The sequence below is a fragment of the Zootoca vivipara genome, chromosome 14 (genome assembly GCF_965207765.1).
Source record: "Zootoca vivipara chromosome 14, rZooViv2.hap1.1, whole genome shotgun sequence".
Taxonomy (NCBI): Eukaryota; Metazoa; Chordata; class Lepidosauria; order Squamata; family Lacertidae; genus Zootoca; species Zootoca vivipara.
The window spans coordinates 14684329-14699782 of NC_142597.1; the positions used below are offsets into that span (position 1 = coordinate 14684329).

General features: G+C 45.3%; 1 protein-coding gene across 6 annotated transcripts in view; it reads left to right on the plus strand.

Moving 5' to 3' along the window:
* The window catches only part of ST3GAL4 (ST3 beta-galactoside alpha-2,3-sialyltransferase 4), a 153297-nt gene that overhangs the window by 62802 nt on the left and 75041 nt on the right, over nucleotides 1-15454 (plus strand). For all 6 annotated transcript variants that reach the window (XM_060268397.2, XM_088657678.1, XM_060268393.2 and 3 more), the window contains exon 2: nucleotides 12326-12496. The gene's annotated coding sequence lies outside the window, so the exon portion shown is untranslated. The remainder of the gene's footprint in view (nucleotides 1-12325; nucleotides 12497-15454) is intronic.

Sequence of the window (15454 nt, forward strand, 5' to 3'; positions counted from 1 at the left end):
ATTTGTCCGCGGCCAGCTTTCCGGGTCATGTGGCCAGCATAACTAAACCGCTTCTGGCACAACGGGACACCTTGACGGAAACCAGAGTGCACAGAAACACCGTTTACCTTCCCGCCACAGCAGTACCTATTTATCTATTCGCACTGGTATGCTTTTGAACTGCTAGGTTGGCAGAAGCTGGGACAGAGCAACAGGACCTCACCCCACCGTGCGGATTCGAACTGCTGACTTTCTGATCGGCAACCCCAAGAGGCTCGATGGTTTAGATCACAGTGCCACCCGCTTCCTGCTGTTGCCTGAGTATAAACCGCAGGTAGCTGATGTGGTTGCCGCCCCCCCAGGTGTCGTTGCTGGACTACAATTACCATCATCTGACAGTTGGTCATGCTGCCTGGGACTTGTGGGAACTGTAGTCCAGCAATGCCTGAGGGCACCATGTTGGCAAGCCCTGCCCAGGACGACAGTAGTGCCCTGTCCCAACCCCCTTGCACCTGTTTGTATTTTATTCCATCCTTGTGAATAATACAGAAGTCACAAGCTTATCACCTGCATCAGACAAGAGAGCCCAGAGGACAAGATTAATGGGTGTACCCAGGGGAGAACAATTGCCTTTATTATCCCAACAAAAAGCCATAGCCCTCTGTTTTCAGAGGGAGGGAACAAAACTGCCATATCACATCTGAGGAAAAATCATTTCTGGCTTCTGTGTGGGCTAATTCTGGAGCATTATATGAAGATCCCTTCATTAGCATTTGAATCTTGGTTTTAAAAACAAAAACAAACAAACAAAAACAAACAAAAACCAGAGGCAGCCAAAAAAACCTGAAGTTTATTTGGGCTTTGAATTCCTTGCCTCAGAGATGTGGAATAAAGGTGGTCTGAGCAGAAGCAGGTTAGCTCTGTGGCTTTGGAGCAGCTTTGGACATTGGAAGGGCTTTTGGTGTTTGTTTATTTACTTAATTGGAGGAATTTTGGTAACCTCCAAGCTCTTCTAATGCCAGACAGAGAGGGTTAGATGCACGCATAGTTGTGACAGACAGCTCTAGCTTCCAATCAGGGAATGACATTTATCACAGCCTTTACTTCCAAGCACAATGTTTTGGGAAGGGGAAGTAGAAAGTCCTGTGACTCTTTGGTGCAAATTGAGTAGAAAATAAAAAGTATTCATAAGTCTTAAAGCTTCAGATACTTTCAAATGCATACATTGCCCACACAACATTTGGGGAGGACACCAACCGTTTTAGCAGGAAGGATCAACATTTAAAGGTGCCTATCCTTGCACAAAAACGGACACGGGTGACGCTGTGGGTTAAACCACTGTGCCGCTTCCATTGTTCAGTCCCAGCTCCTGCCAACCTAGCAGTTCAAAAGCATGCAGTGCAACTAGATAAATAGGTACCGCTCCGGCAGGAAGGTAAACGCCATTTCCATGAGCTGCTCTGGCTTCAACAGAAGCGGCTTAGTCATGCTGGCCACATGACCTGGAAAAACTCTACGGAAGCGGACAAACGCCGGCTCCCTCGGCCTGTAAAGCGAGATCGGCGCCGCAACCCCAGAGTCATTCGCGATTGGACTTAATTGTTAGGGGGCCCTTTACCCTTTACCTTTACTTAGCACAAAAACAGCTGCATCTTTGTCTGAGTTCTTCGTTCCCTCTGAAAGGGCTATGATGCCTGTAAATTTCATTGAAATCTTCCACACACACAAAAGTGTAGGTGTTTGTTTTCCCATTTCAGTCATTGGGGAAGGAATCTGAGAACATATACGGTACTATATAAAGAAATTGGTGTCTGGAAGGAATCTGCATTGCTTGTTGCTCCAAGCATGCTGGATTCTCCTCATCTTTTGAAACACCCTTCACTTTCCCACAGATTTTAATTTCCTTGGAACATCGTCCCATGTTCTTTCTCAAAAAATTAACATAATTATTGAATGAAAAAAAAATATTTCCAGGCACATCCTTCCTTAAAGTTCAAGGACTGGTGATTCAATGGAGAGCATCTTCAAAAAGTCCTAGGTTCAATTTGCAGCAACCCTCCTCATTGATCTGGAAGTGTCCCCTATCTGGGTTTCACAGAGAGCAACAGCCAGCCGGAGTAAACTGTACTGTGCTAGACAGACCAATGGTCTGACTCAGTATAAGGTACTGTAGCTGTCTAGGATGCTGTGCTCCTAACATTACTGTATTTCATTAATCAAGATTCCCACAGCTGACTTTGGGGTGCAGGCTGTTAGCTAGAAGACAGTTGTAGTTCCTGGAACAAACATGGCAAAATGGATTGTAAGAGAGGATGGAGGCTTTATATACCTAGCTCTTACAGGCCTTGTGGTAAAGGAATCCCACTGCTGTTTCTCACATGGGTGCTGCACAGATTTACCATACCAGTGAAGAATAATCGTATGAAGTTTATAATCATGCTGGTAGGTGCAGAGTTGCAAGCTCTGGAGAGGATTCACAACCTCTTGCTATGCCTTCTCTGTGAAACTTGTTTGATATTCCATCTCATGGCTGTGAAGAAAGAGTTTAAAATGCATGGGCAGTGTCTGAAAAGGATTCAGAAACCAGGGTAAGGCAGAGCAGTGCTCCCCTCCCCAGCAACCTGAAAACAGAGGTTCTGATCTCTGTGCAACTTGTAATTCTCCTAACATAGCTTTGTTTTCATGTTGTTTGCTACCTTCCTGGCCCTTTCTATTCACAATCCAACCTCATTTCACCTCCCTCCCATTCAACTCTTGTCAATAATACCTTATTAATTTTTCTTATTAATTTTTCTTGTAAACTTCCAATCTTTTTGTAGAATAATGCATGCAAAAGGGGGGGGGGAAGCAGACAAGTGTACTTCATTTGCATGCTTTGATTCTAAGTGGGGATTGAGGGTACTTTGATCTAGAAGTGGGATTTGATTATTATTTGTCTGTTTGTTTTGTTGATTGACTGGCTGTGCGCGTGTGCAAGTTAACTGCAATGCGCTCTGGTCTTTGCTCAGATTGCTTTTCTGAAGAGTGTTGACAAACCTAAAACTATGAAGCAGCATATCACACGCTGTGCAGCTTGCATAACTAATAAATAATAAAGGAATGATTGCAATAAACTGTTGCAGTTTTGTTTATGATTTTGAGATTACAGCCAGTGTCAATGGTCATTTGAATTGCCCTATCTTGTTCTCTTTACCGGTAATAACCTCTCCTTCTGGGATTTAGCCACAAAGTCTTGTTGTGACATCCTTAAAGACTTACAGATTTATTGTGGAGGAAGTATGGACTAGAGCCAAATTCATCAGATGTTTGTTGTTTATTCTCAGTTGATAGATGCATATGTGTTCAGAGGAAATATGCATATCCTTCCCTATAACCATCTTGGGTGCTAGATCAGCAGACGATGTCCTCTTGGCTGTTCTATCGCCTTCAGAAACTTGAGGGGGAGGGGGAATTTTCTGTGGCAGCCCCTAAGTTGTGGCATCCTCTTACCACAGAGGTGTGTCTGTATAGGGAAGCTTTTTAAGGTTTAGTGTTTTACTATGTTTTTATATAGAGACATCACCTTGCCGACAAAGGTCTGTATAGTTAACACTATGGTTTCCCCAGTAGTGATGTATGGAAGTGAGAGCTGGACCATAAAGAAGGCTGATCGCCGAAGAATTGATGCTTTTGAACTATGGTGCTGGAGGAGACTCTTGAGAGTCTCATGGACTGCAAGAAGATCAAACCTATCCATTCTGAAGGAAATCAGCCCCGAGTGCTCGCTGGAAGGACAGATCCTGAAGCTAAGGCTCCAATACTTTGGCCACCTCATGAGAAGAGAAGACTCCCTGGAAAAGACCCTGATGTTGGGAAAGATTGAGGGCACAAGGAGAAGGGGACGACAGAGGATGAGATGGTTGGACAGTGTTCTCAAAGCTATCAACATGAGTTTGACCAAAATGCGGGAGGCAGCGGAAGACAGGAGTGCCTGGCGTGCTCTGGCCCATGGGGTCACGAAGAGTCGGACACGACTAAAGGACTAAACAACAACAAATTCCTCTGGTGTGGGCCCGGCGATCAGTACATCATCGAAGAAGGGGGTGACGCCAGGAATCCCTTTAAGGAGAGAGTCCATTAGATTCTGGAATATACCTGGTGCCACGCTAACGCCAAATTGCAGCCGCTTTACTCTGAATGCACCTCTGTGCGTCACAATCGTCTGAGCCTCTGCTGTGGCTTCGTCCACAGGCAACTGTTGATACGCTTGTACATAACAAAAATGTTTTTAAAAATTCATGCTCGCATAAGCAATGCCTATAAATTTGTTGGCTTTCCAGCAAGCCATTCATCTGAATATTCTGGTGTGTTGCAAGGTAAACAACCAGAAATTCTAATTTTACTAAAATGCAAATAGTTTGAAATGTGTATGTTGTAGATTAGGTTTGTGTTTATTGGGAAGAAGCCACATGTTGGTGACTTCCTTACTGCTTTAGTTTTATATTAAGTTTTTTAAAATATAAAATGGTAGAAAATCTTTCTTTTTAAAAAAATGTTATTTCTGTTCCCAGACTTTGGTACTAGGGAAATTGAGCCAAAATTAGAAAAGGCACTACGAAAAAACTAAGTGTTTTTCTTTGAATTGCCTATGCTGCTCTGTTTCTGTATTATTCAGAATATATTACTGTATGTTTATTGTGGAACTCAATGGCATGTTGCAGAATATACTTGCCGAACACACACAACTTGTTCCGTAGGGGCCCTTATATAATTCATCCTCCTTTAAAAGCCTGATTTCTGAAAATAAGCGAGGGCTCTGTGCCTTATGTGACTTCTGTTGTCCTTTCTCCCCACCCTGCATCATTCCTGAGATGAAGTTGTCCTCAAAATGGACCTTTCCCTCTGAACTGCAACCCTGTCTGCAGAGTTTGCTCAAGCAGAGGAGAGCTGGAGTCATGTGCCTGCACGAGTTTCACTATGAATGCAAACATTGCCTCCATGAAATGCCTCTTGCTCTGTTGAAAGCACCAGCATCCTATTGTATCCTCACTCCAGAGAGAATTTTAGCCTCATTAAGGAATTCTATAATTCATGGTTTTTAAACAACAACAATAAAGCTTCCTTTGTTGCCCGCGACTTTGATCTAACCAATCCTTGCACTTTTAGAGGATTATCTTGGCCACATCCTGGTTCGTTTCTGCTTTAGGGAATAACCTTATGCTCTTGCCTCTTGTTTAGTGGACCAGCTGATGTGTTAAGTACCAAATGGCCCCGTCTCTCCCCCCCCCCTCTTGGCCTTCTGCCTGGCTCAGTGCCGCGGCCTTGTCTTGAACTCATAAGTAGAAATAAAGTTTGTCGTTCTCTTTGTGGGTTTATTTTATCCTTAATTGCGGCAATGAACATGTCAGCTCCGCGGCTATAGGCATTTTTCTTTTTAATGTGACTTATGTCATCTTGCTCTTCTGAGGCTCAGGGAAGGTTGCTGTATGAAAAGCATACAATAAAATATTAATTAAAAGTGAAGCAAAACAAAATACACAAGCTAATCAATGTGATGGATGGCGACTTTCCTGCACTTCTGAGCTCTTGGTTTCTGCATGTGCATCTTAACGTTCTGACCTTCTGCAAGCCTCTTTACATCACAGTGGCTTTTTCTGATGTCACAACAGGTCTCAACGAACAGAGAGGTTGTATCTTCCCTCGGTTTGCCATTGACTTTGCTTCTTTGTTGTGGGGAGAGCAGCTTCTCTGTTTAGAACAAGTAGTAATGGGATTTGGAAGAGCTTAGAATTTCCTGAAGTCAGTGGCGTAGCATTGGGGCAGGCACAGGGCCAGTTGCCCTGGGCGCAAAATTGTTAGTGGGCACAAAAAATTAACAGTTGGTGATGCCTCGGTATAACTACATGCTTCCATTGCTGGGTTCCATTGAAAGTGGCTTCCCCATGAGAACCAGGAAGTGACCTCTCCAGACAATGGAATGATTCTTATTTTCTCATCTCTGCAACTGCAATCTCCTGGGTGATGTGGACACTATTACGCAGTTGAATGTGCATGTGTACTCCATCCATTTCCCTCCAACTCCCCCTCCTCTTGGCCCCGGGCACTGGCAACCCATGCTATGCCACTGCCTGAAGTCCTTGAATACTATACAAGTAATGTCACAAGTAATGACTTTCGTATTACATCTTTTGGGATTCTATAGGAACATAGGACTACAGTGGTGCCTCGCTTAACGAACGCCCTGTAAGACGAAATTTTCACTTAAAGAAAGGATTTTTCTAGCGGAGGTTGCCTCGCTAGACGAATTCATTTTGCAAAAAAAATGTCTAGCGAATTGTGGTTTCCCATAGGAATGCATTGAAATTCAATTAATGCGTTCCTATGGGCAAAAAAAAAATCAAAAAAAATTCAATGCATTCCTATGGGATTCGCTAGACAAATTTTTCGTTATAAGAATAGACTCGTGGAACGAATTAAATTCGTCTAGCGAGGCACCACTGTATAATGATTGGGAGTTTTTCTAGGTTTTTGGTGTTCTTATTTTTTATCTGTAAGCCGCCTTGATTCTTTATCAAGGAAAAGGGCAGGATATAAATAAATAAGATGACAATGACAAAGAAGCTGCCTTATACTGAATCAAACCTTTGATCCATCTAGGTCACAATTGTCTTTGCTGACCAGAAGGAGTTCTCCAGGGTTTGGGGCAGGCAGGAGTCTTTTTCAACTCTGCCTGAAGATGTTGGGGAAGATGTTCTGCAACAGAGTTACGCCCTTCCCCATTGTAAGTAAGCAAGGTAGATAAGGAAATGTAACCAACTTGCTTGAGAGTAGCTTTGAGACATCTATGGAGCTTGAAAGTTGTATTCACTGAGTATAAGAGCTTTTCCAGATCCTTATCCCATATTTCCAGGAACATCTTGTTTTTGGTTTTTTTAAACGTATATTAAAGATTTATTGGTTAACAAAATTATGTGCAATGTCTCTTTTTTCAAGTTATGTTTTCTACAGATCAGTTTCATTTGTTGAGACATTAGTGGTACATTAGGAAGGAAAGGGGGGGTAAGAGGTGGAGGGGGCCATGGTGAGTGGGGGTGGGGTTGGGTGGTGATGTTTCTATTTTACTTAATGTATGTGTGGGTTTTTGTGTCAGCGTCGCTTGTGTGGGTTCTCTTTGCTATTCGCTTGTGTTCCTTTGGTGGTGAGAGAGGTTGGGGTTGGCCTAGGGCAGGCATCCCCAAACTGTAGCCCTCCAGATGTTTTGGCCTACAACTCCCATGATCCCTAGCTAAGAGGACCAGTGGTCAGGGATGATGGGAATTATAGATGATTGGGTGGGTGTTTTTGAATCAGGTTAGCCATATTGATTCGTATGCTGTTTGTGGATTCTTGTCCAAGGCCATCTTAAGCATATCGGGCACCCGGGCGCCGTGGTGCAAAGATCGCCCCGGCACACACCCCCAGCCCGTTTCCCACCGCGGCTGTCTGGTGGGTGCAGCCGCGCTGCGCCACCCAGCCTTGCCTTAGAGCCGGCCCTGTTCTTGTCGTTGCCTTGTCGGGCTGTGTATGTGATAAAAGGGAGCCATACCGGGAGGAAGGTGCCTTCTTTCATTTGTCCCCGTGTCAGTTTCAGTTTATTGGTTAACTTTTCTAATAAGGCTGTTTTGCATACTATTTGGTACCATTGGTCCATGCTTACTCCACATCTTGTTAAAAAGGGAAAGAAAAAAAGAGCATTGCTCTTGATTCGTGAGGGCTAGAAACTGTAAGAAGATTTGAGATCCACAGGAATTCTAATGTTGTGCCAGGTTGTTGTGCCCATAACATCACGAGACAAATTAGTATTCATACATGGACCTTTTACCTACATTGTTATAATTTATTTCATCTGCTGTTTATGCAAGTTGCTCCATAAAGGACAAATGTGTTACTTTGAAGTTTTTGCTTGAGTAACTTCCCAGAAAATTAAAAGGAATTATGTAAAACCAACCGCAGTATTATTTTGTGGAGGTAATTTGACAGGAGAAAGTTTCACACTGTTTAATAATAAGTAGCATCTGCACTGGAGTTGGGAGTTTGTATTTTACTGTAAGTAGCCACTGACGTATGGGAAGTTATTTCCCAAGATACATAGCTGTAATTATGTTCATGCTGGGAGTCCCATTATTTTGCATCATCCCGTGGTTTTCAGCAGGTGGAATATACCCAAAACTTTTTCCTGGTTTTTGTAGACATCAAAGGACCAGACAAATGCCAGGTCCCAGAACAAAAGTACTGTATATTACAGTACTTGCTGTCTTTCCATTGGTGCTGAGTGAGTCAGAGCCCTCTAATAAGGTAGCTCTTATTCGATACCTCTGGTAAGAAAGAACAGGTGGATCTTGCTCAGGGCATTTGATCTGGCAAGGGACTATTGCATGAGTGGAACTGCTGGGAAACAGCTTAATTGTTTTGGTAAAACATTTCCAATGTACAGTATTGTTTTATCCTTTTGGAAGCCGGAGAAATTCTTTCTCTGCATGTGAAGCATGTTGGGATGTGGACACAGAGCAAAATGTGAACTATACTGTGCACCATGAACAATTCTCTCAAGTGACATCAATTACACGGACAGAAGCTGTATGAAAATTAATTTCTGTAATAAATTAATATTTTATATCCCGACATTAGTGTGCTTAAGTGGGCACATGTTGGATCACGGACAGACACAGAGTGAATACACCAAAAAAAGGGGTGGGATCTGATAATTGTAGATTAGTTTAATGCAGCAAACTCAGTCTCCCACTGATGGCTGGAACCCAAATCCTGTGAACCAAGTTAAATCAAAGAAATAAAGAACTGTGTGTATTGCATGGTGACCGCAGGCACACAATATGCCTGCATAGTTCTACCTTGATACCCACAAGGTCTCCTCACCCTACTTTTTCTCATATTGAAAGAAGGCTTGACCCACTGGATGCTGGTCCATTTGGGCAAGTGGGACACTTCCCCACCAACCTGTCTGCCTCCATCTGTCTGCCTTCTTACTTACAGCCAGTCCAGGCTGTGTCAGCAGGAAAGCTGAGGATGGGGGGCAAGACTAGAATTAGTTAACCCTGCCTGCTGTTGGCTTGGGCACTGCCTACTGTTTGGGCTCCCCATGTTCTGCTCCAACAGTCTTGATGGGCACCAGCTACCACTGGCTTAAAAGAAGCATTTGCTGCTGCAGTTAGTAGGGTGTGGGGTGGTGTGCACGACAGTTTCTCCGGTTTGTAAATGTGCCACAGCGCTTAAGATAACTTTTGTAAGTGCATTAACTGAGCTAGAAGTTCTAGACTTTAGTTCTTCCTCCACCACCACCTTGGATGTAATTCTGAAAAACTCAATAAAACAGAATGCTGGAGAATGGTGTGAGTGTACAGATGGTTGCACTGATCCTAAATGTATAGCAGAAGTGCATTCAAAGGACTGCCAAGTTTGAAGCCACAACGAAAACCATGTGGCTGAGAGCCACAATGACCTCTCCCCACCAGCCCTGCTTCTTTCCTCCAGTTCTTTGATCTCTCTCCCCCCCCCAATCTTCTTTCAACAAGGATTCACCACTTCTTTTCCCACTGGGCAGCTATCTGCCTAACTCTTATTTCACCTGTCTTACCCATTTTAAGACCCAGAGCAGCTCTTCATCCCTGCACCTCCTCCTTAAAATGCAATGATGCTTAATGAGTGCATAGCGCTTTATCATGTTCAAAGGAATTCACATGCATTTTCTAGTTGTAAACCTAATAATTTTCTAGTTGTAAACCTAATAATAAACCACTATTATTAGCCACTCTCCCCTTCATTGCAAGAAAGAAGGTGTTGTGCTCTATGGCGCAGCAAGGCTCAAAGAGGATGTAGGGCAGGGCGAGATTCACAAGGAAAGCTGAGAGAAGGTTCGGGGGGGGGGAATAACAAGGCAAAGTGAAGCAAGACAGAGTTCATGCTGAATGCAAGGCAGAGATCAGGGTGGCAGCAAGGCAAGGATCAGGCTGTGTTCCAGCCCAGGGGACACAGAGCTCTAAAGTTGCCCCCGCAAGGAACAAGCTGAAACTGATCGCTGCAAAGCAGATGCTCTGCCAATGAGCTTATGTAAAGGTAAAGGTAAAGGGACCCCTGACCATTAGGTCCAGTCGTGACCGACTCTGGGGTTGCGCGCTCATCTCGCCTTATTGGCCGAGGGAGCCGGCGTATAGCTTCCAGGTCATGTGGCCAGCATGACAAAGCCGCTTCTGGCAAACCAGAGCAGCACATGGAAACACCGTTTACCTTCCCGCTGTAGCGGTTCCTATTTATCTACTTGCATTTTGACGTGCTTTCGAACTGCTAGGTTGGCAGGAGCTGGGACCAAGCAACGGGAGCTCACCCCGTCACAGGGATTCGAACCGCCAACCTTCTGATAAGCAAGCCCTAGGCTCAGTGGTTTAACCACAGCGCCACCTGGGTCCCTACAGCGCCACCTGGGTCCCTAATGAGCTTATGACCCTTCCCTAATTTGAGCCTGAGACTTCCAGATGAGTAGCTCAGTCTCTATGCCACTACACTGTGCCCTCTTTCAGCTTTAGCTGGGTATAAAGCACAAAGATTCTTGGGAACTGTAGTTTACTCCTAACCTTGCTGCTAGTCCCATTGTGCAACCCAGCCTTTCCCAGCCAGGTGCCTCCAGATGTTTTGGACTGCAGCATTCATCACTGATGGATGTTGACCTCCAAAACAGACCAGGAGGCAGCAGGCGGCTGTTGTAACCCATGAATTCAGAAGACTTAGGTTTGCTTTGACTGCACTGGAATTAACTGGAGGTTGCAGTTTGGACTCAAGGTTGAGAAATTCTGTAAACCGAGATATGCTTCCTTTGGTTTGCTTTGACTCGGCCTTGTAATTATATGGAATGTTTTTAAAAAGCCTGTTCCAGGTTCCAGGTCTCACAGCTGCATTCCCTCCCTTTTAACACATCTAAATGAATCAGGTCTGTCCACCTTGGAAAACATGGATTGTAAATGTCAACGTCAGTATTATCCTTGCACTGCTGCTCAGAAGATAGAGCTTGGCAGGATATGTGCCTATGAGCAGATCTTGGTGTTCCAACATTTTAGCTAATTCTATTGCAGATTGATAGGAGTGTTTTTAGGTGGCTATTCATTTTGGATGGCTTCTGGAGTGGGGAAGACAACAGTAAATACCTCTGAAAAAAAGTTCTTTCCAACACCTCATGTACCTTGAGTCTTTCTTTTGTCCCCTAAATACATTTGTGCTGCCGTTTGTGCTGACCAATTTAAAACTACCGTATGTTGAATGCAAAGCTGAATTATCTCCCTATCGCTCATTATTTATATAGCTAGAAAAATCATCCATGGTTTTGTTCCCTCAGTTGTTTGCAGCTGGTCTGTTGCCAATCTCTGTCCTGCATCTCAATGCTGTAAGGCTCACGTCATATTCAGAGTTCATTCAGGTTCAGAGTTTCAATTCGCAGCCGGCTGCACTGAACATGTATTGAATCTTCTCATCCTTGACCTCCTCATCTCCCCATAGTTCTTTCCTCATACATCTCTGCCCAAGATCTACACTCTGAAAATTCCCTGTTCATTCAAAGTCTCTGCCTTGCCACCATGATCTGTATGCTGTCTCTGAAGCTGTCTTACCTGTGTGATGCAGCCTCTCTTCCTCACCTCTTCTGTGGTATAAACCTCCAAGTTTCCATGTCCAGTTGTAACTTGGCCCATAGCTACTTAAGCAGGCACAATGGAAACAGCCACAAATTGCTTCTTTGTCCATCCCTATCTCTGCCTTCCTCCTCTCCTGGTGAAATTTGAATTGTAAACTCCTTGGGGCATTGACTTTTCCTCTAGTACGTACTGATGGCACTACACAAATTCTACCACTGTTGCTACTACTACCAATAATTGTAGTTAATAATAATTATTAGTTCACAAGACCATGGTGCATCTGTATGGGTGTGGGGTGTGTGTGTGTGTGTGGAGATTAGTTAGTATCTTCTCCAACCCTGGTGCTCACAATCCCTGACCAGTAGGCATGCTGGCTGGGGATGATGGTAGTTGTAGCCCAACAACATGTGGAGGACACTAGATTGAGAAAGGTGGCGGTGGGGAGCCGTCCATTGGGTCACATTATTTAAAATTTTATTGAATGTGAGCAGAAAGATAACAATAACAACAGATACTGTATATAAATCCTGATCCCCCTTCCGTCCACCCTTTCCCGCGAACATTATGACTATAATTTGCTTTCGTTAGCAGCAACGCTGCTACTTTGCACAGTGTTTTCAGGAAGCGTAACTGTAATCTTGTCATTAGTGCGGGCACGTTTTCCTTAATTTTTGTTATCTCTTTTCTTTCAGCTGGGCCTCAAAGGCTTGGTGTGGCTGTGGCCTTTCAGATATTTTCCAGGAAGGGAGGTGCATATTTCAAGAGGTCTTGAACTTCTGGGAAATGAGCCTGGAGGAAAGGGGAAGGGCCTGACGTCCGCTACCCCTGCTGTAAAGCATTTCCTGAGGGATACGGCAAAACTGGTAAGTCCGGAAATAAGGATTGCATGTGAGACCGTCACACTAAAGGGCTGTCCCCACTTCTTAAGTGGAGTCTCCTGTTCAGGGGGAGGGGTGGCAGCCATGTCCCAGGAGCAGGGCCGGATTTACCAAAAAAAAAATTAAAGGAAAGAAAAACTGGATGTACATTTCCAAAATATAAGATAAAAAACCTACATACAGCAACAGTGTTTTGTGTTGTGTAGGCTCCTGTGATGTAAGTAATGGGCCCCGCCTGCTAGCCTGCTCCCTAAAATATCACTGGTTTGCTCATTTGTATGTATAGGGTGCCTACATTCTGCATGTGCAAATGGCCTGTATGGTTTCATGTGTGTTGCTCCCATCAAGTGAACTTATACAATTTCCTCATATTGAATCAACCCATTAATTACAGGGGTGGCCAAATCCCAAGAGACAGTGATCTACTTTCAGAATTAAAATCTGGCAGTGATCTACCCCCATTTTTAGGGGTTCAGCTCAAAGTTGTTGAGCTTTTTTTACAGAGAAGGAAAGGGGGTGGATGATGCAGCCTGCACGAAGAGAAGACAGGGGTGTGGGGTGAGGGGTGGTGGGAAATGCTGCCTGCATGGATGGAAAACTGGGGTGTGGGGTAAGGGAGGGAGATGCTTCCTGCATGGATGGAAGACTGGGGTGAGGGGGGGAGATGTTGCCTGCATGGATGGAAGACTGGGGTGTGGGGTAAGGGGGGAGATGCTGCCTGCAGGGATGGAAGACTGGGGTGTGGGGCAAGGGAGGGAGATGCTGCCTGCAGGGATGGAAGACTGGGGTGTGGGGCAAGGGAGGGAGATGCTGCCTGCAGGGATGGAAGACTGGGGTGTGGGGCAAGGGAGGGAGATGCTGCCTGCAGGGATGGAAGATGGGTGTGGGGTAAGGGAGGGAGGGAGGCTTGGGAGGCAAGCTGTGCAGCAGCCAGCCATCTGGCAGGCGAGCAGGGAAAGGGGAGACCGCTGGCTTTGTGGCTGGCTTTAAAGCAGCAATGGGACAGGAGCCTCTTGCATGGGTAAGAACTCTTTGCCGGCAAGACGGAGGCACACGTGGTCGTGCACACACGCACGCACACACACACACTCCAGCTCTTTGTCGGCAAGAGGGAAGGAGCTCTCCTTGCAATTGCCCATTGTTATTGAGATTTTGGGAGGGGGAGAAAGACAAGAGTTGGAGAGCTTTCTCTTTTAGGCTGCCGACCTCTAAGGAACCCAAGATCTACTCACAATTACCAGAAACTTTTTGCACCTCCTGGCTGGGGAGGCTCCCCTGAATTCTTCAGTGGAGAAAAGAAATACCTCTGTGCCGCTGCCACCGGCCTCTCGCTCCTTTTCCACGTCCGGCCGCTGTTCCCCTCAGGCTCAGGACGCTGCTTCTCAGGCTCCACTTCAACTCCCGCGCAACCGCCGGAGCCGGGGAAAAACTTTCAGCCAATGGGCTGCCTCGCTCCGAACTCCGTTCTCCAATGGCGAGGCGAGCGCTGAGAGGCTGAGATTAGCAGCGCCACTAGCCAATGGGGCCTCGAATTCAACTTTGTGTCCCGCCCTTTCCTCCGGAAGCGGCGCCCAGATGACCGCGCGGGTGAGCGAGCGGCCAGCGGGCCACATCGTGAGGGCGGGCGGCGGGCCACATCACAAGGTCTGCCGGGCCGGATTAGGTCCCCGGGCCTTGTCCTTGACATCCGTGTTCTACAGGACACGAACTGCCAGCTGTTAGGGGCTTGAGCAGGACAATTTGCTACCCTGGGCTCCTTTTGAGGAATGGCAGGATATGAATTTAACTTACAAAAAAAAAAAGCACTTCCTTTTATCCTTGTTCCCCCAACTTCACATCAGCAGGGCTTTGTTACCTTTCAGTTTACCCTGTTCAGAAATGTTCACACCTTGGCAAGAGATAAATTAGAAATAGCTTAAGGAGGCCAGTTAGTGTGAAACTGGTTTGAGAAGCAACATCTCAAACAGTAGTATTTCATAACAAAGGGCATGATGTATTTGCATTTTTGTTATGTGATCATGGATTAAAAACCCAGCACTGGCAACCCAGTGAGTGTGCAGTACACGGGAGTGTGAGCACAGCCTAAGTGTCCTTGCTCCTTCTGTTATTTTACATTTATTCACACTTCGCACACTATGCAATTATTCCTCCCTCCTCCATCCCTGCAGCTGAATGGACACACTCTTTTTAAGTCTTTGGAAATCTTCTGGCATGTATGAGAACTTTAAATCTCTATTATCCTTTTGCCTAGTACATTCTTGGGGGAAGTAGGAGTTGAACTTGCTACTGCAACTTTAACCTTGGAGAATTCCTTTCTTTTTGCTCATCTTTTTGCTATTTTTTATATATAAACGTTTAGCCTTGGTTAATTTGGAGTTGTGCCAATTTGTGGTGTTATATGCACAACATTAAAATAAAATAAAAAAAATGGGTGGGGAGGGGGTGTTGAGGAGCAGCAGATGATGGCAACTTTGAACATGGTTATGAATCTTATTCCCTAGTAAACTTTTGTTTTGAAAAAGAGAGGCTTGGTAAATCTCTAGCTCCATGGAAGGAACAGGCGTCATAGCCATGGCTGCTAAATCTCCCGTTTTTCAGGGGAAACCCCCATATTTAAACGCGTTTCCCACTGTTATCCCGAATAGAGAAAAATCCCGTAAATCCCCCAGATTTCCTAGCTGCCAGGGAGGCTCCTTTTGTCTGGACATGTGCAGAACTGATTTCGGGTGCCGCTCTGCCCATGTCTGGGCACCGGAAATTGGGCAGAGCGGCACCGGAAGTCGCTTCTACGCATGTCTGGACATGCGTAGAAGCGACTTCCGGTGCTGCGCCGCTGCTGATCCTGGATTTTTCTTACCGGGAGTTGGAGGGTATGGTCATAGTGGCTCTGTGGCAGAGTACCTGTTTTGCATGCAGAAGGTATGGGGCCCAATCCTGGCAGCA